Source organism: Mobula birostris, chromosome 25 (assembly GCF_030028105.1).
Source record: "Mobula birostris isolate sMobBir1 chromosome 25, sMobBir1.hap1, whole genome shotgun sequence".
In the NCBI taxonomy this organism is placed as follows: domain Eukaryota; kingdom Metazoa; phylum Chordata; class Chondrichthyes; order Myliobatiformes; family Myliobatidae; genus Mobula; species Mobula birostris.
Genome location: NC_092394.1, coordinates 50,639,075 through 50,652,357, shown reverse-complemented (window position 1 = coordinate 50,652,357; position 13,283 = coordinate 50,639,075). Strand labels below are relative to the sequence as shown.

The following is a 13,283-nucleotide window of genomic DNA, read 5'->3' as shown; positions in this document are numbered from 1 at the left end:
AACCTTTCTCTGTAACTGAGTTTCTCAAGTCCCGGCAACATCCTTGTAAACCTTCTCTGCACTCTTTCAACCTTATTTATATCCTTTCTGTAATTTGGTGACCAAAACTGAACACAATACTCCAGATTCGGCCTCACCAATGCCTTATACAACCTCATCATAACATTCCAGCTCTTATACTCAATACTTCGATTAATAAAGGCCAATGTACCAAAAGCTCTCTTTACAACCCTATCTACCTGTGACGACACTTTTAGGGAATTTTGTATATGTATTCCCAGATCCCTCTGTTCCACTGCACTCCTCAGTGCCTTACCATTAATCCTGTATGTTCTATGTTGGTTTGTCCTTCCAACGTGCAATACCTCACACTTATAAGTATTAAACTCCATCTGCCATTTCTCAGCCCATTTTTCCAGATGGTCCAAGTCCCTCTGCAGGCTCTGAAAACCTTCCTCACTGTCTACTACACCTCCAATCTTTGTATCATCAGCAAACTTGCTGATCCAATTTACCACATTATCATCCAGATCATTGATATAGATGACAAATAACAATGGACCCAGCACTGATCCCTGTGGCACACCACTGGTCACAGGCCTCCACTCAGAGAAGCAATTCTGTACCACCACTCTCTGGCTTCTTCCATCGAGCCAATGTCTAATCCAATTTACCACCTCTCCATGTATACCTAGCGACTGAATTTTCCTAACTAACCTCCCTGTCTGTCCAAATGCTTGTAGAATTCTGTCTCTTAGTACTCCCTCCGATAACTTACCTACTACTGACGTTAAACTCACCGGCCTATAACTTCCCGGATTACTTTTCGATCCTTTTTTAAACAACGGAACAACATGAGCCACTCTCCAATCCCCCAGCACTTCACCCGTAGACAGCGACATTTTAAATATTTCTGCCAGGGCCCCTGCAATTTCAACACTAATCTCTTTCAAGGTCCGAGGGAACACCCTGTCAGGTCCTGGGGATTTATCCACTTTAATTTTCCTCAAGACAGCAAGCACCTCCTCCTTTTCAATCTGTACAATTTCCATGGTCTCACTACTTGATTCCCTCAATTCCATAGATTTCATGCCAGCTTCCTTAGTAAATACAGATGCAAAAAACCTATTTAGGATCTCCCCCATTTCCTTTGGTTCCGCACAAAGTCGACCACTCTGATCTTCAAGAGGACCAATTTTATCCCTTACAATCCTTTTGCTCTTAATATACTTGTAAAAGCTCTTTGGGTTATCCTTCACTTTGACTGCCAAGGCAACCTCATGTCTTCTTTTAGCCCTCCTGATTTCTTTCTTAAGTATTTTCTTGCACTTCTTATACTCCTCAAGCACCTGATTTACCCCCTGTTTCCTATACATTTCATACAACTCCCTCTTCTTTATCAGAGTTGTAATATCCCTTGAGAACCAAGGTTCTTTATTCCTATTCAATTTGCCTTTAATCCTGACGGGAACATACAAACTCTGCACTCTCAAAATTACCCCTTTGAAAGCTTCCCACCTACCAATCACATCTTTGCTAGAAAACAACCTGTCCCAATCCATGCTTTTTAAATAATAGTGAGAACATGAGTTGTAGAATCATTGAAATTGAGTCTATAGATTGCGTTCAGTGATCAGTTCAGTATTGTGGGGAGTGAAGTTATCTGCGGACTGATGGTTTGAGATGTGTCTATTTGAGATGCGAAAGGAGTATTAGAGCGTGGATCAGTACTTGGAGCTATGATGTTGTGGCCATTACAGGGACTTGGATGGCTCAGGGGCAGGAATGGTTACTTCCTGTGCCAAGCTTTAGATGTTTCAGAAAGGACAGGGAGGGAGGCAAAAGAGGTGGGGAGATAGTGTCACGGCTGCAGAAAAGGAGGAAGACCTGGAGGAATTGTCTACAGAATCTTTGTGGGTGGAAGTTAGGAACAGGAAGGGGTCAATAACCCTACTGAGTGCTTTTTATAGACCACCCATTAGTAATAGGAACATCGAGGAGCAGATAGGGAGACAGATTCTGGAAAGGTGTAATAATAACAAGGTTGTCGTGGTGGGAGATTTTAATTTCCCAAATATCAATTGGCATGTCCCTAGAGTGAGGGGTTTAGATGGGGTGGATTTTGTTATATGGGTTCAAGAAGGTTTCTTGACACAATATGTAGATAAGCCTACAAGAGGAGAGGTTGTACTTGATCTGGTATTGGGAAATGAACCTGGTCAAGTGTCAGATCTCTCAGTGGGAGAGCATTTTGCAGATAGTGATTACAGTTCTATCTCCTAGTGATGACAATTCTATCTTCTTTACCATAGCAATGGAGAGGGATAGGAACAGACAAGTTAGGAAAGTATTTAATTGGAGTAAGGGGAAATATGAGGCTGTCAGGCAGGAACTTAGAAGCATGAATTGGGGACAGATGTTCTCAGGGAAATGTACAGAAGAAACGTGGCAAATGTTCAGGGGGTATTTGCGTGGAGTTCTGCATAGGTACGTTCCAATGAGACAGAGAAAGGATGGTAGGGTACAGGAACCGTGGTGTATAAAGGCTGTTGTGAGTCTAGTCAAGAAGAAAAAAAGAGCTTACGAAAGGTTCAAAAAACTAGGTAATGATAGAGATCAAGAAGTTTATAAGGCTAGCAGGACAGAGCTTAAGTAAGAAATTTGGAGAGCTAGAAGGGGCCTTGAGAAGGCCTTGGCAGACAGGATTAAGGAAAACCCCAAGGCATTCTACAAGTATGTGAAGAGGTACTTCCAATCAAGTGTGACAGTGGAAAAGTGTGTATGGAACGGGAGGAGATAGCAGAGGTACTTAATGAGTACTTTGCCTCAGTATTCACTGCGGAAAAGGATCTTGGCGATTGTAGGGATGACTTACAGTGGGAGGCGAGGGAGGAGATTGCTGAGCCTCTGGCAATGATCTTTGCATCATCAATGGACGAGAGAAGTTCTGGAGGATTGGGGGGTGGGGGGAGTTGCTGATGTTGTTTCTTTATTTAAGAAAGGGAGTAAAGATGGCCCAGGAAATTATAGACCAGTTAGTCTTACTTTAGTGGTTGGTAAGTTGATGGAGAAGATCCTGAGAGTCAGGATGTATGAACATTTGGAGAGGCATAATATGATTAGGAATAGTCAGCATGGCTTTGTGAAAGGCAGATCATGCCTTATGAGCCTGAATGAATTTTTTGAGGATGTGACTAAACACATTGATGAAGGTAGAACAGTAGATGTAGTGTATATGGATTTCAGCAAGGCATTTGACAAGGTACCCCATGCAAGGCTTATTGAGAAAGTAAGGAGGCATGGGATCCAAGGGAACATTGCTTTGTGGATCCAGAACTAGCTTGCTCACAGAAGGTGAAGTGTGGTTGTAGACAGGTCATATTCTGCATGCAGGTTGGTCACCAGTGGTGTGCCTCAGGGATCTGTTCTGGGACCCCTACTCTTTGTGATTTTTATCAATGACCTGAATGAGGAAGTGGAGGGATGGGTTAGTAAATTTGCTGATGACACAAAGGTTGGGGGTGTCGTGGATAGTGTGGAGGGCTGTCAGAGGTTACAGCGGGACACCGCTAGGATGCAAAACTGGGCTGAGAAGTGGCAGATGGAGTTCAACCCAAAAAAGTGTGAGGTTGTTCATTTTTGTAGGTCAAATTTGATGGCAGAATATAGTATTAATGGTAAGACTCTTGACAGTGTGGAGGATCAGAGGGATCTTGGGGTTCGAGCCCATAGGACACACAAAACTGTTGCGCAGGTTGACTCTGTGGTTAAGAAAGCATACATCAATTCATCAATTGTGGGATTGAGTTTAGGAGACGAGAGGTAATGTTGCAGCTATATCAGACCCTGGTCAGACCCCACTTGGAGTACTGTGCTCAATTCTGGTTGCCTCACTATAGGAAGGATGTGGAAACCATAGAAAGGGTGCAGAGGAGATTTACAGGGATGTTGCCTGAATTGGGGAGCATGCCTTATGAGAATAGGTTGAGTAAACTTTGCCTTTTTTCCTTGGAGCGACAGAGGATGAGAGGTGAACTGATAGAGGTGTATAAGATGATGAGAGTCATTGATCATGTGGATAGTCAGAGGCTTTTCCCCAAGGCTGGAATGGCTGGTATGAAAGGGCACAGTTTTAAGGTGCTTGGAAGTAGGTACAGAGGAGATATCAGGGGTAAGTTTTTTCCACAGAGAGTGGTGAGTGTGTGGAATAGGCTGCTGGTGATAGTGGTGGAGGTGGATACAATAGGGTCTTTTAAGAGACTCCTGGACAGGTACATGGAAATCAGTAAAATAGAGGGCTATGGGTAACCCTAGGTAATTTCTAAGGTCTTGACCTGTTCAGCACAGCTTTGTGGGCCGAAGGGCCTGTATTGTGCTGTAGGTTTTTTATGTTTGTATGTTTCTATGTTCAGCAGCCTGATGGTTGAAGAATAATAGGTGTCCCTAAAGCTGGTGGTATGGGACATGAGGCTTCTATACTTCCTGATGGCAGCAGTGAAACAAGAGCATGGTGTGGATAGTGGAGGTCCTTGATGATGGATGCTGCTTTCTTGTGGCGGTGCTTCTTGCCAATGTCCTTACTGGTGGGGAGGGTGTTTCCTGTGATGGCTTGGGCTGTATCCACCACTTTTTGTTGGCTTTTCCAGTTTTGGACATTGGTGTTTCCATAAAAGGCTGTAATATGAGTCAGGATACCCTTCATTCTGCATCTATAGAGGGGTTTGTCAAAGTTTTAAATGACCTGTCATCTACAAAAGTTTACATGTAAAGTAATAAGTACAAGCAAAGATAAAAATACAGGTTTCCCCCGCCATCCGAAGGTAGAGCATTCCTATGAAACGGTTCGTAAGCTGAAATGTCGTAAAGCGAAGAAGCAATTACCATTTATTTATATGGGAAAATTTTGTGAGCGTTTGCAGACCCAAAAATAACCTGCGAAATCATACCAGATAACACATAAAACCTAAATTAACAGTAACATATAGTAAAAGCAGGAATGATTTGATAAATACACAGCCTATATAAAGTAGAAATACTTTTCCACAGTCATTGCCGGCACTGTTCTCTGTAGCAAAAATCTCACGCAAGCGCTGTTGGCAAAAACACTCTCTCCAGTAACCTTTAAGCTATGAAGCTGCCAAATCATACCAAATAACATGTAAAAATACACAGCTGACGTAAAGTAGAAATAATGTATGTACAGTGTAGTATCACTCACTGGAATTGGGAAGACAGCGCAGAGCACACTGATGATGGTGTGTTAGTGGTGCAGTGGCCCCCACCCTCCAGGCCGCCGACCGATACATTGCCGCAAAGCACGTAGGGGTCCAGCAGTAGCCGGAAGGCACACAGCACATCTTTAAGAAGAAAGCCGAAATAAACATGCTAATTAATTAGATGCTGCCCGGCACGTAAATGTCGGCCCAGATCAGTGCCGATTGCGTCGCCTCTGATCTGGGCCGACATTTACGTGCCGGGCAGCATCTAATTAATTAGCATGTTTATTTCGGCTTTTTTCTTAAAGGTGTGCTGGGTGCCTCCTGGCTACCGCTGCATTCTCTGCGAATCGGTATCTGTCCGTGGCCCGGGGGTTGGGGTGGTGGGACACTGGGGTGTCATCTCATCGTCATCTGTTTCCATTAGAGCAGGCAGCTCATCTTCTATCTCTGCCCGCCTCGATGTCGAAGGTCGAGGTTCGTCGTCTGCTGTGGCTGATGTGGAAGGCTTGCTTAACTGCTGAGCCTCGCACATTTTTCTATCATACAGTTCTTTGCAAGAATTCAAACCATCCTGCAAATATCCCCTAAACTGACGTACCCTTTCAAAATTAAAGTCGTACTTTATCATTGCAGCGAAAATCTCACGCAGTTGCTTCACGTTCATTTCGGTACTGCATTCGGTTTCGATTGTTATCCTTTCCTCTTCCAGTTGCATCAGCTCTTCATCTATCAGTTCTTGGTCATGGGATGCCAAAACCTCTTCAAAATCATCTTCATCAGCTTCCACAAGCCAAACTCACGTTGTCCTTACTTCGTTCACCACGATCAAAACGCTTAATTATATCTAGTTTAACGCTAAGTATAACACCCTTACGAGCTCTTTCAGGCTTTTCCGACACCTTAGAACTCATCTTGCAAACGGCTGCTCACAAGCATGTATTTAAGCAATGCCGTTCCGAATCCGGGGGAGAGCAGCTGCTTGGGGCACGCGCTGCCTTTCATCGCGCGCTGATTTTTTTTGTAACAGTGAAAACACCTTCTGTTAGCGAAAACAGGGTACTAATGTAGGTCTTTCGTAACAGTGAGGTTTCGTAAAGCGAACGTTCGAAAAGCATGGGACACCTGTATTCAGGAAACCAGAGGATAGAATATTGGTGGAAGAAGTCTTGTGGGCAAAATAGGAAGGGTAGAAGTTCCCCTCGGAGACGATGTGTGCTCCCAATTGTTTCCCCATCTCTGAAATGAGTTCACTTTTAACCAACAAGATGCTATTGCAGCCCATGTGAATTTAAAAACAATTTGTTGAATGACTTTATAATGGTGTATTTTTGTAGTAAATGCCTGTATAATATGGGAGGACTAATTCAGTTACAATAAATATGATTCTTTGTCAAGTCTTGCTATTTGTTGAAAATTTCGTATTACACGTGGAAGTCTCTGACCTCCAGCTGAAACTACACCTCAAATCTCTTGCTCCTCTGACTGTTAATGCACTTCCACCTCTCATTCTTAGTAGCTGTGTCTTTGCCCACAGATGTCCCATACTGAGTCCATGTTTTACAGTTCCCTGTGTTGGCCCTTTGTTTTTTTCAATTCCTAATACAAAGCCTCTGTCTCTCCAGTTCAGTGAAGACCTTGGTCATCTTTGTTTGATATTAAACTCTTTTCTCCTTGCACCCTGTGGTCTTCATTTTTAGCCAGTGCCTTTTCAATAACATGTAAGTTGTCAGTGTTATGGTTTTTTTTAAGAATTTCCTTAACATTGAAATTGTCAATATTATCAGTCTTGAGCAATATTTCTATTGCAGTTTGCCCAAATGATTAAATACCCATATATGCTTTCTGGCGATTATATTAAAGAAAAATAACTGAATTTTGTTTTAGTTTTATTGTTCAATATGTTAATTTTTGAACAGTACTTTACATATTTAAATATTTTGTCATTTGAATATTAACTTGTGTGGATCAGTTAATTAATTTTGCACCAGGTGAGCCAGTTTTGAAAATTACATGACCAACTGTTGATAGTTTGTCTATTTTAAGACTAAGTGGAATGTTGTGGGCCGAAGGGCCTGTACTGTGCTGTACTATTCTATGTTCCATGTTCTAAAATGAGTCTTTAGATTTTACGCTATAAACAAAAGGCTGTAGTCTGATTGGAGCAGAGGATGGAAGCATTAAATGTAGTCAGAGGATGATAGCTTGGAAAGGATCAGTGACTATTTGAAAGTTTTCTTTTATTAGGCCCTACTCTCCATCAACTGTTACACATGTTTCTAGATTTCAGCAACCCCTAACACTATTAAATATTTTCCTTTCTAATGTATTGGAACTACCTCTTCAATCCCTGTCCTGAATCCTTTTTCAGAGCATAAATACATAATATGTTTTCCCTGTGCTCTGAGACTTCTCCAGTCCTTGGGTTCTTCATTTCGAAGTTCCACAGTCCTCCAAGAGCTTTGTTATTATTGCAGTTCAAATCCATATTATAGGCATCTCAATAAAGAGTTGACTGAGTGCTGACTGATAAGTATCCTTGGTCTAAACATTTTTTTCAGGTGGCAGTGCTGTGTAGATTTAAAAACAAAATTTTATTGATTCATTTGCAAATATACCTTCATTAATTTTAGATTCCATCTGTGTTCATTGGAAAAGGCTGAGTTGTAAGAATGCCATTATCTAGATAAGTTGAAATAGGTGGTAATACTATTATTCCATTAAGTAGTATTATTGTGGTGTATAATTACAGATCACTATCCCAAAGGTGAGGTGAAGACTGCTGCCAATTCAGGTGAGTACATGCTGTTCACTCTGAGCCTCACAAAAATAGATGTTGTTGAATCGGGTAAATGTGATAACTGCAGCCTTCACTCGGTGTCGTTAAGCAGATAATTCTGTGTACATCTTGTGTTCTGTAGACCAGGCTGTCAGACTAATATCTCTTGAATTCCAGAGAACTTGTGTCTTATGAAGGCAGCTAATATATAGCTAAGTAACTGAGGGCAATTGTGAAGTTTAGGGTTTCTTTTTATGGTGGTTAAATGAATACACAAGATCCTGCAGATGCTGGAAGTCGAAAAGCAACACACACAAAATGTTGGAGGAACTCAGATCAGGCAGCATCTAAGAAAATGAATAAGTAATTGATATTTTAGGCCTAGACCATTTATCAAGACTTAAAAAGAAGAGGGCAGATGCCAGAATAAGAAGGTGGGAGGAGGGGAAGGAGAACAAGCTAAATGCAAGATGGCACTGGCAAGCCATGGCAATGTTCTGTAGGCTATGTACAAAACTTCAAAATATACTTTTGAATTATTCTGACTTCAATCTGCAGCATGAAATTTCCCTTTAAGCAGCAAACAATGAACTACAAATTTCACGATCTTCTGACGGACAGCAGAAACTTTAAGCGGACAAAGATTCATCACCTTGGCTGGAACCAAGGCCGAATGGTGGAGGGGGCACCAAGACAGGCTGAAATGCACAGGCATAGGCCCCCTCTACCCATTAACTTAACAAATTTGCAGTCACTGGAGAAGGCAAGGATGCTGTATCACAAAGAATAAGAAATTGTTGTGTTCTGTGCTTCACCGAGACATGGCTTACTGAGAGTACACCAGATTCAGCAATCAGACCCACAGGCTTCTTGATACGTAGGATGTATCAAACTGCTGATTCGGAAAAGGCAGAAAGTGGAGGTGTGTGTTTCATGGTAAACTCTCTATGGTGCTCCAATGTGGCAGTTTTGTCGTACTCATGTTCCCCCGATGTTGAGTACCTTATGATTAAATGCTGGCTGTTCTATTTACCAAGAGGGTTCTCCTCCATGATCCTGACTGCAGTTTGCATACCACCAATGGCCAACTATAATCAAGCACTTGAGATACTGGATGATGCCGTCAGCAAACAAGAAATAGTCAACTTCCAACACATTTTATATCATAGTTGTGGGTGTCAGTCAAGCTTGTTTTCAGAAATCCCTGCCCAATTACTATCAACATTTACCCTGTAGCACCAGAGGTCCCAACACACTAGACAACTATACTAAGAAGGAATGCCTATTGTTCCATGCCCAGAGCATATTTCTGGAAAACTGATTACTTGGTTGTCCTTCTACCTGCATACAGGCACAGACTAAAGAGTAGGAGGCCAGGGAGCAGCTATGGGATTGCTTCAGGTTGGTGGACTGCCCCGTGTTCAAGGAATCATTTGTAGATCTGAATGAATTTACCACTGTGTCAAGGACTTGATTAAAAACAGTGGAAGATGCGTGTGTCTACACAAAATCATTCAGAGCCTTCACTCCAATTTCACTCACTCTCTGCGATGATCACTCCTCCTTCTATGGCACTGAGGCTATGAAGACTGCCCCAGCTATTACTCTCCGTGCCTGTTATGATGAACTGATAAGCGAGGCTTGGGGCCTACAAGGTTTGGACCTGAGGACTCAATTTTGGTTTGATATGCTGTTGTTATTTGCTTCAATTGATGATGCCAGTGATGTTGTGGGGATGGAACTGGACTCTCTCATGGTGGTGTCTGAAAAGAGGATGCTGTCTAAGTTGCATGCCATCTTGGTCAATGTCTCCCATCCACTACATAATGTACTGGGTGGGCACAGGAATACATTAAGCCAGAGACTCATTCCACCGAGATGCAGCACTGAGCGTCATAGGAAGTCATTTCTGCCTGTGGCCATCAAACTTTACAACTCCTCCCATTGAGGGTCAGACATCCTGAGCCAATAGGCTGGTCCTGGACTTATTTCATAATTTACTGGTATAATTTAGATATTACTATTTAACTATTTATGGTTCTATTACTATTTATTACTTATGGAGCAACTGTAACGAAAACCAATCTCCCCCGGAAATAATAAAGTGTGACTATGACTAATTGTTTGCATGATTTGTATTCATTTTTTCTTTCTCTCACACATCGTGTGTTTTTTATTTTTTTTCATTTAATTTGTTTTTTTTTCGGTTTCTTGCTTTGTTGGCTACCTGTGAGCAAACAAATATTAAGATTGCATAATACTTTGATAATAAATGAATTTTGAATCTTGAACCAGGAGCTCTGGGTGAACCATCAGTCTCAGGGCTCACATCACCAGGTTCAGGAACAGTTATTACCTCTCAACCATTAGGCTCATGAACCAAAGGGAACAACTTTACTCGACTTGCCTCCTCACTGTATTGTTCCCACAATCTATGGACTCACTTTCAAGTACTCTTCATCTCATGTTCTCAATATTTATTCCTCATTTATTTCTTCTTATTATAAAAGACAGTTTGCTGTCTTTTGCACTCTGGATGTCCGCCCTGTTGGTACAATCTTTCATTGATTCTATTCTGATTATTAGATTTATTGAGTTTGCCTGCAAGAAAACGAATCTCAGAGTTGTATATGGTGACCAAGTTCAAAGTAAATTTTATTATCAAAGTACATATACAGTATGTCATAATAAGAACACGAAATAATGAGATGGAGTGCTTAAAGTGTGATCATTGGTTGTAGGAACAGTTCAATGATGGGGCAAGTGAGTGCAGTTATCCCTTTTTATTCAAGAGCCTGATGGTTGAGGGGTAGGAACTGTTCTTAAACCTGGTGGTGCAAGTCCTCGGACTCTTGCACCTTCTACCTAATGGCAACAGCGAAGGGAGCATGACCTGGATGGTGGGGATCTCTGATAATTGATACTGCTTTCCTATGATAGCGATTCATGTTGATGTGCTCAATGTTTGGGAGGGCTTTATCCATGATGTACTGGGCTGAATCCATTACCTTTTGTAGGATTTTCCTTTCAAAGGCATTGGTGTTTCCATACCAGACCATGATGCAGTCAGTGAAAATACTCTCCACTACGCTATAAAATGACTTTGAATTTTAAACTAGGTGGGTGGGGGAGGAAAGATAGTGAGAAGCTGGAAGGTGAAAACTGACTAAGTGGAAAAGGTAAAGGGCTGGAGAAGGAGGAATCTGATAGCAGAGAAGAGTAGATCATGGGAGAAAGGGAAGGGGGAGGTGGTAGGAAGGTGAGGAGAAGAGGTAGGAGGCCAGAGTGAGGAATTAGAGGGAAGGGGTAGAGGGGAAAATTGTCTGCACTGCCTAATAATGGATGCTTTGTGTAAAACATTCAACACCTGTGCCCATATTTTTATTTCTATAACAGTGAGAATATTTCTGAATATTTAAAGTATTGCTCATTAGAAGCTTGTAAGAGGTTCAAGAGATAAAATTTACTTGCAGTTTAAGTTGACACATTGCAACAGTAAACTGGTAATGCACTTTTAGGTTCTGTCTTTTAGACAGGAGAGTATGTCCCTTTCTTTGAAAGTGAAAGCTTCTTTGGCACTATTTTAAAAGCAGTTGACAATTGTTTCTGGTGTCCTGCCTAACATTTCTCAAATTAATTCAATAGAAGAGATTTGGTTATTTATCTTAAATCCTTGTGGGATTTGATTTTGTGCACACGGACAGTTTGCCTTTACTACACATTAGAAGTGTTCTGTGTACTTGCGAAAGACTTTGAAATGCCCTGATTTGGGAGTTGCTATGTAAACTTAAGTTCTTTCCCTTTATGCATTAGATTTGGTAATTTGTCTTCAGTTTATAAAGCAAGAAGAAGCCATGTGTTATTTTAATCTTCTGTTGTTCAGAATATTAATGAATGATCTCTTATCTCACCAACACCTTAAATTTTTATTTTTTAGTCTAAATATATTTAATGCTAAATTTATTCCAATTGGTCTTGATCTCTTGAGAAAGAAATCAAAAGATTAACAACACTGACTTTTTAAAGAAAAGCCATTGAGAATGGCAAGATTAAATGCTATTCATGAGATAATACCCACTAGGTCCACACTGGTTGATTAGGGGAAATGGTCTTGGAGAATGGTCCTGGTTTCTTGGACACCAGTCCCTTGAAGAATTTGTCCATCTTTCCTTCAGGCTCTGGTGAATGGAAGCTAATCGTCCCCTCATAGGACAGACCCTCCAACTCCAAATTCTACTTAATCTGCATTGCACTTCCTCTGGGTTGGGTCACGGGTCTTGAGCAAAGCTTTCTATGGTGCATCCATTGAACAGCACCATCCAGGACAAAGTAGGTGGCTAAATTGTTACCTCACCACTTTAAACATTTGCTTCTTGAATCAATGTTACTTCACCCCTGTAAAATATTCCATAGTCAAATTACACTTTGGAAACTTGACAGAGCTTCTATGAAAAAAACCACTCTTGTAAATTCTGCAGGTTAGAAGAATAGGAACATGGGACGACCACCAATTGCAACTTGCTCTCTCGGTTTCATGCCATGTTGACTTGGCAATGCAATCAGTGGTCACTTTATTAAATGTAGCTGCTCCTTAAGGCAAATATCTAATCAGCTAGCCACAGTAGTGTAGCAGCTAGCACAATGCTATTACAACTCAGGGTATCGGGACTTCAATTCTAACGTCATCTTGCCTCACTTCTGGATAGTGAAAGGTAGAAGAGGTAAAAGGCTGCAGAAGATGGAATCTGAAAGGACAGGATAATGGACCATAGAAGAAGGAGAGGAGGAGGGACACCAGAAAAAGGTGGTGGGCAAGTGAGGAGAAGAGAAGGGGAAAAAAGAGGAGCCAGAATGGAAAAAGAGAGAAGGGTAAATTACTGGATATTAGTGAAATCGGTGTTCATGCCATCAGGTTGGAGGCCACCTAGATGGAATATGATGTGGTCCTCCAATGTGAATGTGGCCATGTGGCCTCATTGTGGCAGTTGAACCATGGACCTTAAGTTAATGAATGTGAGGAAGAGACTTAGATCTTTGGGGGGGGGGGAGAGAAGCAATTGAATCTAATTATGAGAGTATCATCAGTCTCTTCTGTAAGATGATCCTTAATTTCAGTCTTTCATTTGAATTGCACCAAGTTCTCCCATTGCTGTGTTTTATAGTATTTCCTTGATTTTAAAAAAAACCTGTTACATTGCTGCTTTTAATCAGAGCATTATTATTTGGAGAATTTGTTTCATGGCATGCATCCACTGCCTCAAAAAGTATTTCTATTCCTAATGTTGCAT

General features: G+C 41.4%; 1 protein-coding gene across 2 annotated transcripts in view; it reads left to right on the top strand.

Annotated features, from left to right (window-relative positions):
* The window catches only part of LOC140187782 (E3 ubiquitin-protein ligase rififylin-like), a 51,976-nt gene that overhangs the window by 10,411 nt on the left and 28,282 nt on the right, over positions 1-13,283 (top strand). The window contains exon 2 of one of the 2 annotated variants that reach the window (XM_072243497.1): positions 7,969-8,010. The exons of the other annotated variant lie outside the window; for it this stretch is intronic. The gene's annotated coding sequence lies outside the window, so the exon portion shown is untranslated. The remainder of the gene's footprint in view (positions 1-7,968; positions 8,011-13,283) is intronic. 2 annotated transcript variants of the gene reach the window in all.